This window comes from Ceratotherium simum, chromosome 29 (assembly GCF_057802395.1).
Source record: "Ceratotherium simum simum isolate JZ-2026a chromosome 29, ASM5780239v1, whole genome shotgun sequence".
In the NCBI taxonomy this organism is placed as follows: Eukaryota; Metazoa; Chordata; class Mammalia; order Perissodactyla; family Rhinocerotidae; genus Ceratotherium; species Ceratotherium simum.
In genome coordinates this window covers 9515406-9532980 of record NC_141928.1, presented here as the reverse complement: position 1 = coordinate 9532980, position 17575 = coordinate 9515406, and the positions used below count along the sequence as shown (strand labels likewise).

Genomic DNA, 17575 nt, shown 5'->3' with positions numbered 1-17575 from the left:
CTGGAAGGAAACATTGCAGAACGCGTCGACTTGGAGGAGTGCTGTGGAGCTCTCGCTGGGCGATGGCTGTGCAGTGCTTGGTGAAAGGTGCACAATAGAGCTTGCTGATCTAGCTTTCATCGGGCAAGAATGTACTATTACTCTAAAGGGAGGGGGAGATATATACAAGTATATCAACAGTGGATTAGAATGCAGTCACCCACAGGGCAACCTGCCTGAGTCTACGGGGACAGAGCTGCCTCCCTTTCCTCTCCACCTCGGAGAGAGCAAATAGGTCCCCCGCCCCTCATCTATGAAAGAGGTTGCTTACCAGGGCTGCTTTTGTTCCTACCTCTGTCCTAATGGAGCTTGGATCTAATCAGCCTGGCTGGGCCTCTGGGGGACAGCAACATTCCTCTTTGGGGTGGCTAGCTAGGTGTTGCTGGTGGTCCCGCTGCCCCTCACCTGTGTAGACAAGCCCACCTCAAGCTTTGCTGTGGAAGTAGTGAGGTCCCGGCACTCAAAACATTTCCTCATCCCTTTTGGCCTCAGCCTTGGCACTCTGGTCGACCCTTGGGCACTCTTCTTTGTGTCCCAACACAAGATTTGCCCTTGTCCTTCCCTGGACTCCCCTGGGCCCCGCTAGTGGCTGTGTGTGGCCCAAGCCTCTGAGCTAGAATGGATCCTGCAAGTTTGCTTGTACCACCTTCAGGTGCCGTGTGCACGTGTGTGTGTGCGTGTGTGTGTGTGTGTTCTTTAAAATATGCAAATAAGAGGATAAGACCTTTTGAATTCCTCTCCCTTCCCCAGAGTGCTTGAGGTAGAAGGGAAAGACCCTTGAACTCTCCTAAGAGTGGGATGGGACCTCGCAGGCTATCTACTCCCCACCTCCCATTGCTGGGACTCCTACAGCAGTCTGTGTAAGTAATCTCCAGTTTCTACATGCATGTGGGAACTGGCCGCCTCCCAAGGGACTCAGCATCTTCGACAGCTTTCCATGATAGAAAGTCCTTCCTTATTCTGAGCCCAAACTCTGCCTCCCTGGAGTTGGACCCTGGGTTCTGTTCTACACCACAGGACCACAGAGTGCTTTCAATGTTCAGTGATATTCCTGTCTCCCTCTCGCTCTCTTTTTGGGCTTCTCTAAGCTAAAGGTGACTCCGCGCTATTTTCTCTAGAGCCTAGGCCCCGGGGACATACTTCCCCTTTCTGTCTGCCCACCTCTCTCCACTTCAGGGCTTTAACTAATATTATTATGAGACATGTTTCTAACAAAATTTTGTTGGAACTGAGGTGATGGAATCTATAACTTGGAAGAACACTTCTTTGGCAGACAAATGACTTTTATGTGACTGTTAACTAGCCTGTCTCTGCCAGACGTTCTGTTCATCACACATCTGGGTTCCTGGAGCTGTTTTCAGTTGTTTTTGGTTTCTTTTTGTTATTTTTTTACCCTTCAGCTCCTTCACTCTCTCCCCTTACTTCTCCAAATATTAACGTGAGGGTCGAAAGCCACCTTTAATTTGGGGGAGCTGCGTTCTGCGAATGGACTCTTGAATCTGAATTTCCTCTGAGGCCTCACACCCATTCCCTTGGGGAGCTTCCTCTCCCTGTAGCGCTGATTTCTCCTCCCGCTCTCCAGGGGTGCTCTGGCTTTCTCACCCTCACAGGTGTTGGTGCTAACTCAGCCAGGCAAAGGGATTCCTTTCTTGCGTGTGTCCTCTTTGCAGAGGGAAGGCACTGGGGCCAGTTGCTGGCTTCATACCACTTCCTGTTTGCCCTTTCAACACAACGGCCTCCCCGTGCTCTGACCTCACTCACACTTCTTGCCTGCTGGACCCTGGCCAGGTTGGTGGCGAGATGGGAATGCTCATCTTTGGGTGTTCAATAACTGCTAGTTCCCTTCTTTCCCTCTACTGCATGCTCCCCCTTTCCCCAGAACAGGCCTCCAGGGACCTCCTGGCACAAGGCTCTGTTGAAAGGCCCCACATCCAACTGCAGAAGGGGGATGACCAGCTGCAGGCCCTGGGAGTACTGGAGACTTCCACCCTGAAGGTAAATCCAGCCCCTCTCTGCCTACAGTTTTATCTGTGCAAGAGTTTCCCTTTATAAAGTGTCAGGTGTGATCTGGATATAATAGTCTAAGCCCGGATGGAAAGAGTCGGGTAGTGTCCTTCCTAGGGGCTGTGTGGATAGCTGAGGCTTTCAGCCACATTGACTCCCCCAGAGAGCTGGCGACAGGGGCTGGTAACCCTGAGAACTCTCAGAGGGCAGGGGACCCAGGGACAGGATATTCTGCACCTGGAATTTGTGCTGGGCACTAAGATGGCCACTCTCGCAGGTTGTGGATGGCAGAACCCAGGTGGCCTGACAGTGATTCCAGAACCCCACTCCCTCCTGCTGTCTCCAGAAAGGATTGCATTGTCGTGAGTCTCTGCTGGCTCTGGTGCAATGTGGAAAAGATTGAAATGCTTCTAGTCCTGCGTTGGTATAAATTGCATTCACTGGCTGGAGCCAGTGGACGCATCCTGTAAATGGAGACCTCAGCCTTAGGGCTAAAATTGCCTGGGACTAGTTTTGAGGTCCCTTGAGAACCTATATCCTGCTAGAGGGAGGAGGGACCAGGAGAGACTCAGTCTGAGGGAGGAGGCCCAGCTAAGTAAAGAGTGGGTAAGACCATGAAACAAAATTCAGGTGAATTAAGTGTAGAAAAATGAAACCATGAAAGAACTAGTTAAAAAAAAAAAAAAAAAAAAAGGAAGTGATGACTTAGTTGCTTGTACAGTGGGGAAGATTTAAGCATAAGACCAAAGATAAGAAATCCTAAGGGAAAAAATAGATTTTACTACAGACGATGTAAAATATGTTTAGTAAGGGCAGAACCACAAAACAAAAAAACTACTACAAGTTTAGGAAAAAAACGGTTGCAATATGTAGAACAAGAGGTCTTAATAAGAAAAAGATGAATAGTCCAATTTTAAGAAGGGAAAGGACGTAAAGAAGCAATCCCTAGAAGAAATACTCAGGCCAATAAGTGCATGGTAAAGATATTATACCTGCAGAGAAAGCAATCAAAGCATGAGAGACCATTTTTCCACCTGTTCAGTTGGCAATACCCAGCATTGATGAGGGTGGGGGAAAACGGGACATTCATACCCTGATGTTGGAAATATAAGTCGCTGTTAAGATCTCTGGAAGGTAGATTGGTACCATGTTTCAAAATTTTAAATGAGCATTCCCCTCGATACAGCAGTACTACTTTTAAGAATTTAACCTAAGAAGATAATCTAACAAGTAACTAAAGATGTATAAATTTATTCATCCCAGTGTTGATTATAATATTGAAAAGTTAGAGGCCACCATAATGTCCATCAGTAAATCAGATACATTCCTACAATGCTATAGTAGGCAATAATTTAAAATGATGATATAAATGTGTAAATAAGTCCTTATGGCCTGGAGAAATACCCGTGACATATTGTTGAGTGTGGAAAAGCAACATACAAAAGAAGATATGTTGTGTAAGACTACTTAGGTGGAAGTATACGCATGTATGTATAACATATATTATGTCACATAAAAATATATGCACAATGGTCTCTATATTTAATACCATAGATATCTATATTTATTGAATAAGATCATGTATTTAATGAGATGACACACAGGAAATGCTTTATAAATGCCAGCAATTAGGAGATGAAGGTGGATAGGATGGTTGGAGCCAAATGTTGAGGTATATTTTATTTCAAGCTAAGAAATTTGGGTTTTACCTTGTGGCCATGGGGAGGCAGTAGAACTCAATTCAGTGACTACTTAGAGAGTGTCTGCTATAGAAACGGCAAAGTTGAAAAGGCTTTTTCACAGAGAATATTGCTGCAGAGAGTGAGGTTTGCATCAAAGGAAGGTCAGCCAATTGGCTCCCAAGGTTGATTGCCTTGGGGACTTCACCAGGGTCTGGGGCCAGCCCTCAGCCTTATCTACTTAGAAACCTGACTTTGGAACACAGGGAAAGTGGGTCTGAATCTACCACTGATCTAACAGTCACTAAGTGTAAAGACGGACAGAATTAGATGCTACCATATTAAATTTCAATGAGATATAAGTGGTATGCTAAAATGTGACATGTTTAGCACACATTAATTTTCAGCAGACCTACATGGGAATCTATTACTACTTCTGGTAGTACCAATCAATGATGGCTGCCATTTATTAAACATTTACTAGGTGCCAGACAATATATTGAGCACTATTTATGCATTATTTCCTTGAGTCCTCAGAACAATTCTGTGAGGTAGGTACTATTATTTATTATCTCCATTAAAAAAATTTTATCTCCATTTCTTTCTTTCTTTTTTTTTTTTTGTGAGGAAGATCAGCCCTGAGCTAACATCCATGCCAATCGTCCTCTTTTTGCCGAGGAAGAGTGGCCCTGGGCTAACATCTGTGCCCATCTTCCTCCACTTTATATAGGATGCGGCTACAGCATGCCTTGACAAGCGGTGCATTGGTGCACACCTGGGATCTGAACCCCGGGCCGCCAGCAGCGGAACACGCGCACTTAAGCGCTACACCACGAGGCCGGCCCCTATCTCCATTTCTTAATACTGGAACATTGAGTTGCCATGTGGCTGAGCTGCCCATGATGAACTGAATATTATCTGATCCATCAAGCCATAAAGATGGGCATGGGCAGCAGCAATCCATCATCAAGTAGAAATAGTATGTAAGAGCTTGGATTTAAGTATGTCCAGAAGGTACAAGTAAGTTGTATGAATAGGTGCCTCAAATACCCATAACCCTGCTGTACTGCCTCCTCTACCTCAACCCAAACTTAGAGCCTCAGTCTATACCTATGCTGAAAAATCACAGCCGCATTCAAGAGTGTCTCTAAAAGATGGTACAAAGAGACATCCTCCCAGTGGGCAATGCATTTGGTTGTCCATTTTGTGTGTACTGAGAGATGACCAGAAGTGCAGATATACATGGATTCATGAGCAATGCCTAATAGTTTGGCTAGATGGTCAGGGATTTGGAAAGAAAGACTGTAAGATGGTCACAAGAGGGCTTTGGGAAAAGACATGTGGATGCTCTCAGAGTGTGAAGATACTTGTATTGGTTATCTATTGCTATGTAACAAACCATCCCAAAACTTAGTTCCTTAAAACAATAACCAAATCATTTTCTCATGATTCTCTGGATCAGTTTCATTCGGCTTCTTTTCTGAACTTTTAGGTTCTGATAACCTAGAATCTTTCTGTGATATTGTGATTTATAAGAAATATATATTTGGTCATTCAAGTGCCCAAAATATATTTCTCATATATATTTGGTCTTCATCCACAGTTCTGGCTCACAACTCCCAAAACCCTTGGAATTTCCTGAGCGATAAGAGCAATGGGAACATCTTTTGTTTTAGTATTTGGTCTCTTGTCCTCAGTTCCTGGAAAAGCTTCAGAGCCATAAAGGTGAAATGGGCGTCTTGTTATTCATAACAAGCCTATTTCACCACAACTGAATTTACCTTAATGAGATGACTTTTGGAAATACCCTAAAGATCCCAGGGCTGGTTGCCAGGGGACCAACCATGAGTAGAAGGTTGGAACTTTCAGTCCCACCCCCTGACTTCTGGGGAGGGGAGAGGGCTGGACGTTGAATCAATCACCAATGGCCAATGATTTAACCAATCATACCCCTTATGTAACGAAGCCGCCACAAAAACCCAGAGGGAGGGGGTTCAGAGAGCTTCCAGCTTGGTGAACCAGATCACTTCCATGTGCCACTGTGCCGCGCCCCAAACTCCATGAGGACAGAAGCTCCTTTGTTTGGGATCTTGCCCTGTGTCTCTCTTCATCTGGCTATTGATTTGTATCCTTTAATATCTTTTGTAATAAACTGGTAATCTAGCAAGTAAACTGGTTTCCTGAGTTCTGTGAGCTGCTCTAGTAAATTAATTGAACGCAGGGAGGGAGTCAGGGAACCTCTGGTTTATAGCGAGTCGGTCAGAAGCACAGGTAATGACCTGGACTTGTGATTGGCATCCGAAGTGGAGGGCAGTCTTGTGGGACTGAGCCCGTGACCTGTGGAATCTGATGCCATTTCCAGGTAGATAGTGTCAGAATTAAGTTGAATTGTAGGACACTCAGCTGGAGTCAGAGAATTGCTTGTTTGTGTGGGAAAAACCACCCCCCCTCCCACACATTGGAATTGGTGATCAGAACCTTTTGTTTCCTTTGCCCCTTCAGCCCTAGGAACAGGAGCTGCTTCCTTCCATCATTACATGTTTCCTTAGGGAAATATGGTCCTTACACTACATGTGAAGTGATATAACATTATTTGAAGATAGACTCTGATTAATTAAAGACGTATATTGTAAACCTAAGGGCAACTATTACAACTAGTTTTTAAGCATTAAATGGTTTAACATAGTATACTGGTTTAACATAGTATACTGGATTGTCTGCCAGTAACTTAGCACCATGCCCCCGGCCCCCCTCTCCCATGTGTCACAGGAGCTGGATGCTGAGAACTACATGTCCCAGTTTTACTTCAATACTATGCCTGGGGCTCATTTTAAACAGTGAAATCCCCAACAAAAAGCACAAAAATGCAAAAAACATGGGCACTAAATAGGCTGCGAAAAGGACACTTGTTTACAGTATGAGAGCTGAACAGGAAGGCAGAGCGTCACCTTGTTTGACCTCTGCTGGGAATGTACACATTGGGTGACAAATTTTTTTTCTGTCTGCAAATGACCTCCAAAGTGCTGCGAGTATTGATTTTGGATTACAAATAAATTTTAGTGATAAGCTAATTCACAAGTATGGAAACCATGAATAATGAGGATCGACTGTATGTCCATTTCAGCATGTTCCCTTCCTCTACCATTTTCCAGAGCAACTCAGGTATTTCTGCTTCACTGAGAGTTGGCCATTGTTTTTTCCAGGCTTCTAAGAGCCACTCCAGTAGCTAGAGTCCTTGCTAGGGTGTTAAATCCCATGTCCTGAGAAAGTGTCCCCAGTGGGGCCAGCCTCGTGGCCTAGTGGTTAAGTTGAGCACGCTCCGCTTCGGTGGCCTGGGTTTGGTTCCCAGGCGTGGACCTACGTCACTCATCGGTGGCCGTGTTGTGGTGGCAGCCCACATGCAAAATAGAGGAAGATTGGCACAGATGTTAGCTCAGGGCGAATCTTCCTCAGCCAAAAGAAAAAAAAAAAAAAACGTGTCCCCAAGTCAATGAATTCTTGCTTATCCAGTCTTACATTCTAACTTCCTTGATCGAGCTCTCACAAAATCCAATCCCAGGGGTATTCCCCTGGCTTCTGCCAGTACATACTGGCTAATTCTGGCATTCTTTAGGTATATAGTCTATTTTTTCCTAGCCAGGTTATGCTGGGATTTAACCTTGGTTACTAGCCTGGCAACCTGGAGAGGAGGTGGGGGCAGCACCGAAGGTGGGGGCACCTATTGTCTGTGGGGAAGGGCTTCTGTAGCACCTGCCAGCACAGTGGTGGCTCCAGTTTTTAGGGGCCTGGGGTGGATACTGCAAAGTCAGAATCCTCAGGAACATCCATCCAGATGTCCCCATCCCATGTTTTAGGATCCTAGGTTTTCCCCACCAGGGCCCTGACCTTCACCCAACAGAATTGCCTTGGTTGAGCATTCAAATATCTCTGAAGCTCTAGACTTTAACAATTAGATCTTCAACCTGCCACTCAATGTGTCTGTCCTTCTACTACCACAGGTGACGAGGACCTCTCTGTAAGCTACCTCTGGAGCTCTCTGACTCTCACATTTAGCCTTTAGCTGTTCCTTAATAGCCCTCAGTCTCTCATTATCCTTCTGCAATAAACTTAGCTATAACCAGTCAACCAACTTCCTCTGTCTTTGTAGGCATCCCCATATTCTTCAGACGCTAGCAAGCATCATAGCACCTACCACAGTATTCTTCTCCATGGGGATATTTTCCAGGTTGTCACCAGTGAAATCTTTAGCATTTGAGCTGCTGCCTTGTTCCAGAGACTATCCGTGTTCTACCAGGAGGGCATCCTCTTTGCCTGCTGGGCAGTGGGTGAGCCAGTCCTAAATCCGCATCTTACCACCTATTTTCCCCGACCACTCCTGGTACTTCTTGTCCCAGTCTGGGTTTACTGAGAAGCAGGTGCCAATACAGGATTAAACATGCAAGGACTTTATTAGGGGAAATGGGCAGAGAGCTGAGGAAGGTCGAGAGAGCCATCAGACTGTGATGCAACTCTCACCCTGAGTGAAAGGGAGGGAAGGAAGTATATGGAAGCATCCTATACCACTGTAGGGGAGGAAGGCAATTCCTCTACCCTCTAGGTCCTTCATTCCAGTTGGTCTAAGAATTAAATTGACATGAGACAGAATAACAGGAGAAAATCAAACAAAGCTTTATAACATGTATACATGGGAGAAACCCAGGGTAGATGAGAAACTCACCAGAGTGGCTGAAGCTGCCACATTAAATACCATCTTCAGCTAAAGACAAAGGAAGATGTTGGGGGTAGTGGTTTGGGACTTCAACAGGGAGGAAGGCAATTTACATGGAGATGGAAATGCAAATGTTTGTTAAACAAGTGTTTGCTGGGCCATCTGTAGACAATGTTATCTTACGGTATTAGCTCCTTCCTGGAACAGGCCTTCTATCTTAAATTCTTTTAGGCAGTAAGGGGAAGGTCAAAATTTCTTTCTGAGTCTTTTATTCTTAAAAATAATCAAGGCAAAGAGATGCATTTTGGGGTGGCCATTTTTTTTGTGTGTGTGTGAGGAAGATCAGCCCTGAGCTAACATCCATGCTAATCCTTCTCTTTTTGCTGAGGAAGATCAGCTCTGAGCTAACATCTATTGCCAATCCTCCTCCTTTTTTTCCCCCCAAAGCCCCAGTAGATAGTTGTATGTCATAGTTGCACATCCTGCTATTTGCTGTATGTGGGACGCGGCCTCAGCATGGCCGGAGAAGCAGTGCGTCGGTGCGCGCCCGGGATCCGAACCCGGGCCGCCAGCAGCGGAGCGCACGCACTTAACCGCTAAGCCATGGGGCCGGCCCGGGGTGGCCATTTCTGATCCCCTACACTACCATGCAGTCTCGGGGAGGTTCAGCAAGGCTGTTGGACGGTCCTTGAGCCAAAGATGATTGTCAGAGGAGTCCCGTTGTCACCTAGGGACATGCCTGCCTTAGAATCCCTGCCATGGTCTGTAATTGGGTGCAGCCTATGTGCAGCATTGCCTCAGTGCAAATGCTTTGTTGGGTGTCAGAGTGCAGTAGCTGAGCCCTTGGTCAAATGAGCTCCCAATAGTTGGAGGTCTGCAAGGCACATTCTCATGGCCACCAGAGGATTAACTCACTTTTCCCTAGGAGAACCCTACAAGGTAGGTACTCTGACCATTATCTTCTAATAAATGAAAAAATTGGGGCTTAGAGAGGTTTGGCCACTTGTCCAAGGCCACACAGCTGGGAAGGAGAAAAGCCAGCATTATTTCCTAGAACTAACCAAACTGAAAACATCATTCTTAACTCCTGTTCTTCCAGCCTCCCCCTGCTACCCATGTTGAGGGCTGCTTCCCCTTGGCGGTACCGCCCCTTTGCTACTGCTATCTGTACCCCTGATGATGATGTTCTTTTCTATACCCTCTCCAGTGTCTCCTGATGCCCCACACGATGTGGAGGAGCACTGCATTCCAGAAGCCTTATTACATCTGGGTGCTTGGTGGCCTCTGCACAGAAGCTGCCTCTCAGGCACCAGGGCAGGGTGGGTTGTGCCTCTGTATTAGTTATCTATTGCTGCATAAGAATTTTATCACAAACTTAGCAGCTTAAAACAACACGCATTTATTATCTCAAAGTTTCTGTGGGTCAGGAGCCTAGCACAGCTTAGCTGGGCCTTCTGTTTCACAAGGCTGTAATCAAAGTATTGGTGGGGCTGCAGTCTCATGTGAGGTTTGACAGGGGAAGGATCCACTTTAGACCTCACGTGATCACTGGCATCATTAGGTTCCTTGCAGGCTGCTGGACTGAGTGTCCCAGTTTCTTGCTGGTGGTTGACCAGAGGCACCTTACTGAGTGATCTTCTCCATAGGGCAGCTCACAACAGGGCAGCTTCTTCTTCAAAGCCAGCAAAAGAGACTCTCCTAGCAAGATGGGTTACAATCTTATGTAACATAATCACATACATTCTAAAATCTTTGCCTTCTTCTACTGGTTAGAAGCAGTTCAGGTCCTGTCCGTACTGAGGGAAGGGGATTGCACAAGGCCATGGATATCAGGAGGTGGGGATTATGGGGGCCATCCTAGAGTTTGTATACCACAGCTTCCTTGTTGATCAGCATCTCTAAAGCAAACAGCTCCTTGAACTGTCTCAAAGCTTGGCTCTTCACGAAGTACAAGTCTATGCAGAGGCACCTGGCCTGGGGGATCCCCCTTGGTGACTTCTCCAACCCTCCTTTTCTCCTGTGGTTCAGAAGTTCCTTGCCCTCATTGAGAGTGACTCAAACACATGAGATGCTGAGAGCTGGCCCACTCCACCAGCACATCACACATTCGCAGTGGGTGATCTGAACCCTAGTAGATACACCTGAGATCCTTTCCACATCCTGTCATAATGTCTGAGCATGGGAGTGACATGAGTGGTCAGACTTTATGATAACTGTTCTTCAACAGCTTTATTGAGATATAATTCACATACTATATAATTCACTCATTAAAGGTGTACAATTCAATGGCTTTTAGTATATTCACAGTTGTACAATTATCACAATTAATTTAAGAATATTTTCATCATCTCAGAAAGAAACTCCACATCTTAGCTGTCACCTCAATTCTCCCATCCCCCTAGTCCTAGACAACCACTAATCTACTCTCTGTCTCTATCAATTTGCCTATTCTGGACATTTCATAGAAATGGGATCATATGTGATCTGGCTTCTTTCACTTAGCATGTTTTCAAGGTTCATCTGTGTTGTAGCATGTATCAGTACTTCGTTTCTTTTTATATTCCATGGTATGGATATACACATTTTATTTATTCGTTCATCAGCTGATGGACATTTGGGTTATTTCCACTTTTTGGATATTATAAAAAATGCTGCTGTGAACATTTCTGTACAAGAGTTTGTATGGACACATGTTTTCACTCTCTTGGGTGTGTACCTAGGAGTGGAATTGCTGGGTCATATGGTAACTCCATGTTTAACCTTTTAAGGTACTGCCAGACTGCACCTTCCAAAGTGGCTGCACCATTTTACCTTCCCAGCGGCAGTGTATGAGGGTTCCAATTTCTTTACCTCCTCACCAACTCTTGTTATGGTCCATCTTATTTGTTATAGCCACTCCAATGAGTGTGAAGTGGTATCGCATTGTGGTTTTGATTTGCATTTCCCTGATGACTAATGAAACTGAGCATCTTTTCACATGTTTGTTGGCCATTTGTACATCTTCTTTGAAGAACTGTCTATTCAGATCCTTTACTCATTTTAAAACTGGGTTTACAATGATTTTTTGATATATTACAAAAGAATCTATGTTTATTGAAGGAAACTGTGTACGAGCATAATAAAAATAATAGATGCCATTTAGCAAGCATATATTGCAAGCACTGTGCTAAACTCCTTCGTGCTTGCCCTAAGTCACACAGGGTAAAAAAAATAGTAGCTAATGTTTGTTGAGTTCCTGTTAAGTGCCAGGCCCTCTTCCATGTATTATCTCATTTACTCCTCCCAACAGCCTTTCTGAAGAGGGTGCTATTCTCAGCATACTCCTTTTTCAATAAAGAAACTGAGGCATAGAGATGTTAAGTAACTTGCTCACCTGCACACAGCTTGCTGGTGGCAGAACCAGAGTTTGGACTGAGGCAGTCTGTCTCCCCAGCTTTTGCACTCAACCCTCACCCTGTGCATTTCTGAATCCAGAGGCTCTGAGAGGAAGCATTGCCTTACACTGCCTCTTGTTCTCTAAGAAAAATAGGTAAGGGGGCCGGCCCAGTGGTGCAAGCGGTTAAGTGCGTGCGCTCAGCTGCAGCAGCTCCGGGTTTGCTGCTTCGAATCCTGGGCGCGCACTGACGCACCGCTTGTCAGGCCATGCTGTGGCGGAGTCCCATGTAAAGTGGAGGAAGATGGGCATGGATGTTAGCCCAGGGCCAGTCTTCCTCAGCAAAAAGAGGAGGATTGGCAGATGTTAGCTCAGGGCTGATCTTCCTCCCCGCCCCCGGAAAAAAAAGGAAAAATAGGTAAGTATCCTCTTTGACGGTTATCCTTTTCTTAAAGCAAAATGGCAACAACTTCACTCAGAGATCCCTGAAGACTTAGAAATGGCTTAGTTTCCACTGACTCTATTTCTTTTCTTTCTTTTTGTCTGTTTCTCTCTCTTTTTTTTCTTCCATAAGCTTTGGGAAGCACAGTAACCAAATCTTTTCATACTCTGATGTTACTGCAAAATGAATTTGAAAACTGTCAAAATGACATTCTATTTATGTGTCCGAGAATCATTCAGAGGAAGGCGGGCCATAGAGCCCCCTCCCTTCTGTGGTTCTGGACTTCCAGGGCTTCACAGACCTGGCTTTGACTGTCTTTGCAACTTACTATCTCAGAGACTTTAATTAACTGACTTCACCTCTCTGCTCACCTCATGGTGCCTGGCACAGAGTCAAGGATCTGGGAGCAGAGGCAAGAGACAAGCTCATTTCCAGCTTGGCACTTGCGTGGTCTTCCGCAAGTCCCTTCATCTCGTGGGGCCTAATTTTGCCCAGCTGTAAAATAAACGGGTTGGACCCGAGGCTCTCCGAGGTTTCTTCTGGCTCTCACGTTCTGCGTTCTGTGCCTACCTCTGAATTGTAAAGAACGGGCATTAACGTGATGTCTCTCACAAAAACATTTTTTGTTGAAAACGATAAATCCTAGCTAGGGATTTCAAGGGAAAACTGTATGAGACCAGGAAGGATGTATGGGGAATGAGATGCACTGCTATTTCTAGGAAGGGGATGGGCGTGGCGGGGCACTGATGGGGGTGCACGGGCAGCGGAGCATCTTTGCAGGCTGAGAGCGCGTCTGCGGGCTGGAGCTGAGGCCGAGCCCAGGGAGAACCGGAGCTGCAGCGGCTGCGCAGTGGCGCGCCCAGCCGGTCTATTTGCGTGTCTCCGCCTCTGCGATGAGCTGGTTGGGGGAGCTGGTCTGGCGCCGCGCGCCGATTGGCTGGACGGCCCGCCGCTCAGGCCCAGGAGCAGACGGCTCCTACTGCGGCTGGGCATCGGCTCCGCTCTCGCGTCGGCCCGCGCTCCAGCTGCGCCCGGCCCGGCTCGGCCCGGCCCCGGCCTCCAAGCGAAGGCGCCGCTGCCGCCTGGGCCTCTCCCAGGGCCATGAGGAGGCGGCGGCAGCCACTGCGGCCCGCGTCAAGGTGACCGGCCGGGACTGCGGCGGCGGTGGCGAGAGCGGGCGGTGAGAGGAGTGGCCCGCGGGGCGGGGCGGGCCCTGAGGGCTGGGCTGGAGGGAGCTGCAGGTGCGGGGGGCGGGACCCGGAGGGGCGCCGGGCCGGGGAGGGGCGCTGAGCCGGGGAGGGGCCTCGGGACGGGAGGCGGGGCCGGGGGGCGGGGGTTGTGTCGGGCGGGTTTCAGGGGTGGGGGCCGGGCCGAAGGTGCGCCGGTCGGGCGGGGGGTTGGTTGAAGGACAGCAGGGGTGGGGGTGGAGGTGCGCAAAGGCCGCAGGTGCAGGCGACGGGGCTGGAGGAGGCAGTTGGGAGGGGCCGAGTGTCTGCATGTGCGGAGGGCGGGGTCAGGTGGGACCACAGGTTTGCCTGTGGGAGGGGGCTGCGAGGTGACGCCGAAGGGGCTGGAGAGGCTCGGCCTGAGGGAACCACAGGTACAAGGGGCGGGGCCAGGGAGGCCTACGGGCGGTGGGCGGGGCCCCGAGTGGTTGCAGGTCCGGAAGCGGGGCCCCGGGTGAGGAGCGGGCAGAGGGTGAGTGGTCACCGGAGAAGGGACGCCCTCTCCGGTGTTCAGGGGGGCCTGGGTGGGAGCAGGAGCTTTGGGCTTTCTGAGGATTCTGGAGACTTCGAAGGTTGCCGCTGGGCCGGAAGGGCCGGCCAGGCCTGCCTGTGCCTCTCCTGAGTCGGACTTAGGTCTCAGCTGCCCCGGTTCCTAGGCTGGCGGCTCTCCTGCCACGGCGGGCCTTAAGTGGGGCGCACCGTTTTTCACGTTTCTGGGGCTTTTCCTGGTGCGATTGCAGGGGGCCTGCCTAGATCGGGGGACGGTTGGCTTTCGTTGGATGATCAGCTGTTGAGAAATGTGTGTGTTTGAAGAGTAGTGCGAAGCATGAACAGTCCTGGCTTGCTGGCTCTTGGTACCAGATGCTGCTGTTGCAAACCTTAACGGTGGTCGTCTCTGAAAGACTGAAATGGCAGCATGGTGAGGGGGAAGAACAGGAATGAGTATTCAGAAGCTTTTGTCTGTGTGTTACCTGGGAGAGTCTTTACCTCTTTGAGTCTTGTTCCCTCCTTTGCAAAATGAGCATCATGGTACCTCCCTCTGTGCCTCCCAGGGGCCTTGTGAGGATAGGATGGAACAGTGCTTACTGAGCACACCACTGGATAAAGTTATGAGTCTTTCTCTTGTGTGGCCATGGGCAGGTTGGATTTGGGGACTGGAGGTCTAAAGAGGGGGGGATTTCTAATCAGTAGGCCATTTTCTTGTTCAAGTTTGGGATGAGGTTTGTGGTGGGGAGTCCCTAAATACTCATTCCTGTCTTGTGTGGTGAGTGCTCCTTCCTGTAAGGCCTCTGAGGGAACCTTTGGCAGGCAGGGATGGCAGATAGAAAGCAGAGGAACATTCATTGTTTGCTGACCTTTAGACCCCAACCCCAGTGAGGACTCTGAACTGGAGCATTTGGCTTAGGCTTAGGCCTTATGGAATTCCTCCTCCCCATCCAAGTACGAACCCTGATTTTACCACATATAAGATGGAAGCCACCAATAGATGTTAGCTCAGGGCCGGTCTTCCTCAGCAAAAAGAGGAGGATTGGCATGGATGTTAGCTCAGGGCTGGTCTTCCTCACATTAAAAAAAAAAAAAGAAGGAAGCCACTGAAAAGAGAATGCCAGAACTTCATTAGGTTCCTACAGGGGCGAAGAGAAGAAAGTGAGTTGATGGGACTCCCTCCTGTTCAGCAGAGTGTCTTATACCCATGTGTGTGACCTTTCATTGTGCAGTGCCTCCGCTTACTAGCAGTTTGACTAATCTGTACTGTGATTCCTCCTACTTGTGTTGCATGAACAGAAAAGAAGGCGGGAGGAGGCTTCGCCTGTACTGGCCTGCATTTTTCTTTAGTTTAGAAGCTACGGGTCTTTTGGGGACCGACCACCATGGTGTTGGCCTCTCTCACTACCACTTAGTTGGTGTGGTGGTGACCCAGTGGCATCGTGGGGATGGCATCTCAGGGATGGGTCCTTACGGGGGCCTGTGCATGTGTGGCAGGTCCTCAGAGGGTCTAGAAGCAGCATGCATGAGTTGTCCCATTCTGTCCTGGCAGAAACTGTGTAAATGGCTCTCAGTTTGCTGCCCTTTGGATAACCGTCATGCTCTGTGGGTGAAAAGGAAGGCCCAAACTTGGTGGTACACAAGAGCTAGAACATGTTGGAGTGACAGCATCCGGGGTTGAGAGAGAAACTTCATTAATGGAAAATACTGCATCCAAGGCTCTCTGTGATATGGCCCCAGTCCACCTTTTTAAATTGATTTTCGTCTTCAGTATGGAGGATAAAAGCTCTAGCTTGGAAGTCAGACAGATCTGCTTTTGAAGCCTCATGCACCAGTTTCTTAGCTTCTCAAAGCTTTGGTTTCCTTATTTGTAAAACAAGAATAACCATGCCCACCTCAAGAGGTTGTTATGAAGAATAAATGAGAGAAGATATGTGCAGGCACCTGATGTATTAGGCACTCAGTGTTAGGGTCCGTCTCTGCCCCTCCCTGCCAGCCCATCTTTGAGCACAACAGAACAGCATGTAGCATGTAAGGTGAGCAGGACTAGTAATGCTGAGGCCTTCACTTCTTATGTAACCTTGATCAAATCCCTTCCCCTCTCCAGTCCTCCGTTTTCTTAGCTAAATGAGGATGGTGTTAGACTGGGTGAACGTCGAGAGTGGCCCTAGTTCTGGCATTCTAATTAGCATGCCACTGTATTTTCCTGAAAGGCAGGAGGGAGGAAGCTAATGACCTGTGGTTTAGTTCTTTTTTTAAAAAACACTTGCCTAGCACTTTGCCTGGCACATAGTAGGTCCTCGTTAAATCCTTATTGAAGGGACAGATGAGGGACTTTAAGAAGAAGGTGTGGCAAATTGTCCCTGCTGCTTATATGTATGTTGTATCTATACCTTCCAAATGTATTTTATTTACTGCAGAAAAAATATTGCAACAACATTAGTGAAATTAGTGAACCTCAACATGAAAGACAAAAGTTGTTTCACAGTCCTATTTCACCACAGAATAAGTTCATCCAGTTTTTGTTCATAAACATACATAATTTTTCATGATTGCAATCATATGTGTGTGAGTATTTGGGAAAGGCCTGGCAATAAGTGGTTTCTTTAAATGGTGTTTTATCTTGTTTTTTTTAAGAAGTAAAAAAATCACAGATGGATTTTTTTTTTTAAAGGCAAGTAGTTCAAAGGGGAACAAGTTGTAAAGTAAGTATCTTTCTTCCCTCAAGATGCCAGTTCCCAGTCCTCCTCCATAGAGGCAACCACTAGTACCATTTTATTGGTTATTATATATTCTTTCTCTTTCACAAAGAATAGCATTCTATACATGCTCTTGCTTCTTCATTTATTCAGTTGAGCTATTTTGGAAACTGTTCCAATTGGTACATACAGTTCCTCCTTAATAAATGTTTTTGACTGATATTTTAAGCACAATTTTGCATCTCCACTTCTCCCCACCCCTCTGATGTTTACTTAGTAATGGTTAGCAGTCATTGTTTAGAAGAATAACAAGAGACATCCCTTGTTCTCCTCTAGGAAAGAAATGGCTTTGATCCCAGTGAACAGTAGACTAAAGGGCAATCCACATATCTGGATGCAAGGCAGATGACAGAAAGAGAAAGGAAAAGGATTTGATCGCTAATAATTGAAAACTGATTTTCTATTCAGCCCATGATTCAAAGTCCAGCTCCGTCACTTACTGGCTGTATGACTTGGGGCAATTTACCTAATCTTTCTGCGTTTCAGTTTCCTTATCTGTAAAATGGATGATGATAGGTTTTGTGTAGAGGAAATGAGATCCTGCAGGTGAAGCACTTAACAGCAGTAGCAGGTCATAGTAGACGCTCCAGAAGGGGTAGCTGCTATGTTAATAATCTAAAGGAGACTCTTATTCTTCATCAGCAGGTATTTACTGGGCAGTTGAGAGCCCTGGAGAATGCCCAAAGTCCTGGTCCTTGAGATGCTCACATACTGTGCAGGCAGACAGGCCCCCGAGTCACTGATTACAGAACAGTGTGGTGGTGGGGAGGTGAGCCCGTGGTGGTCATGGAGGCAGGAAACAATGACTTTTCCCTAGGTGATTTGGCAATGATTTCCCAGCTCAGATTTCCCCTCCTTT

At 47.2% G+C, this 17575-nt stretch overlaps 1 protein-coding gene across 15 annotated transcripts in view; it reads left to right on the top strand.

Annotated features, from left to right (window-relative positions):
- RALGPS1 (Ral GEF with PH domain and SH3 binding motif 1) overlaps positions 1-17575 on the top strand; it is a 331037-nt gene that overhangs the window by 27313 nt on the left and 286149 nt on the right. For 4 of the 15 annotated variants that reach the window (XM_087419063.1, XM_087419062.1, XM_087419070.1 and 1 more), the window contains exon 1: positions 13247-13425. The exons of 1 other annotated variant lie outside the window; for it this stretch is intronic. The gene's annotated coding sequence lies outside the window, so the exon portion shown is untranslated. Of the gene's footprint in view, positions 1-13244; positions 13426-13919; positions 13944-17575 lie in introns of those variants that run through there. 10 more of the 15 variants (XM_087419069.1, XM_087419068.1, XM_087419067.1 and 7 more) reach the window with 6 other exon arrangements.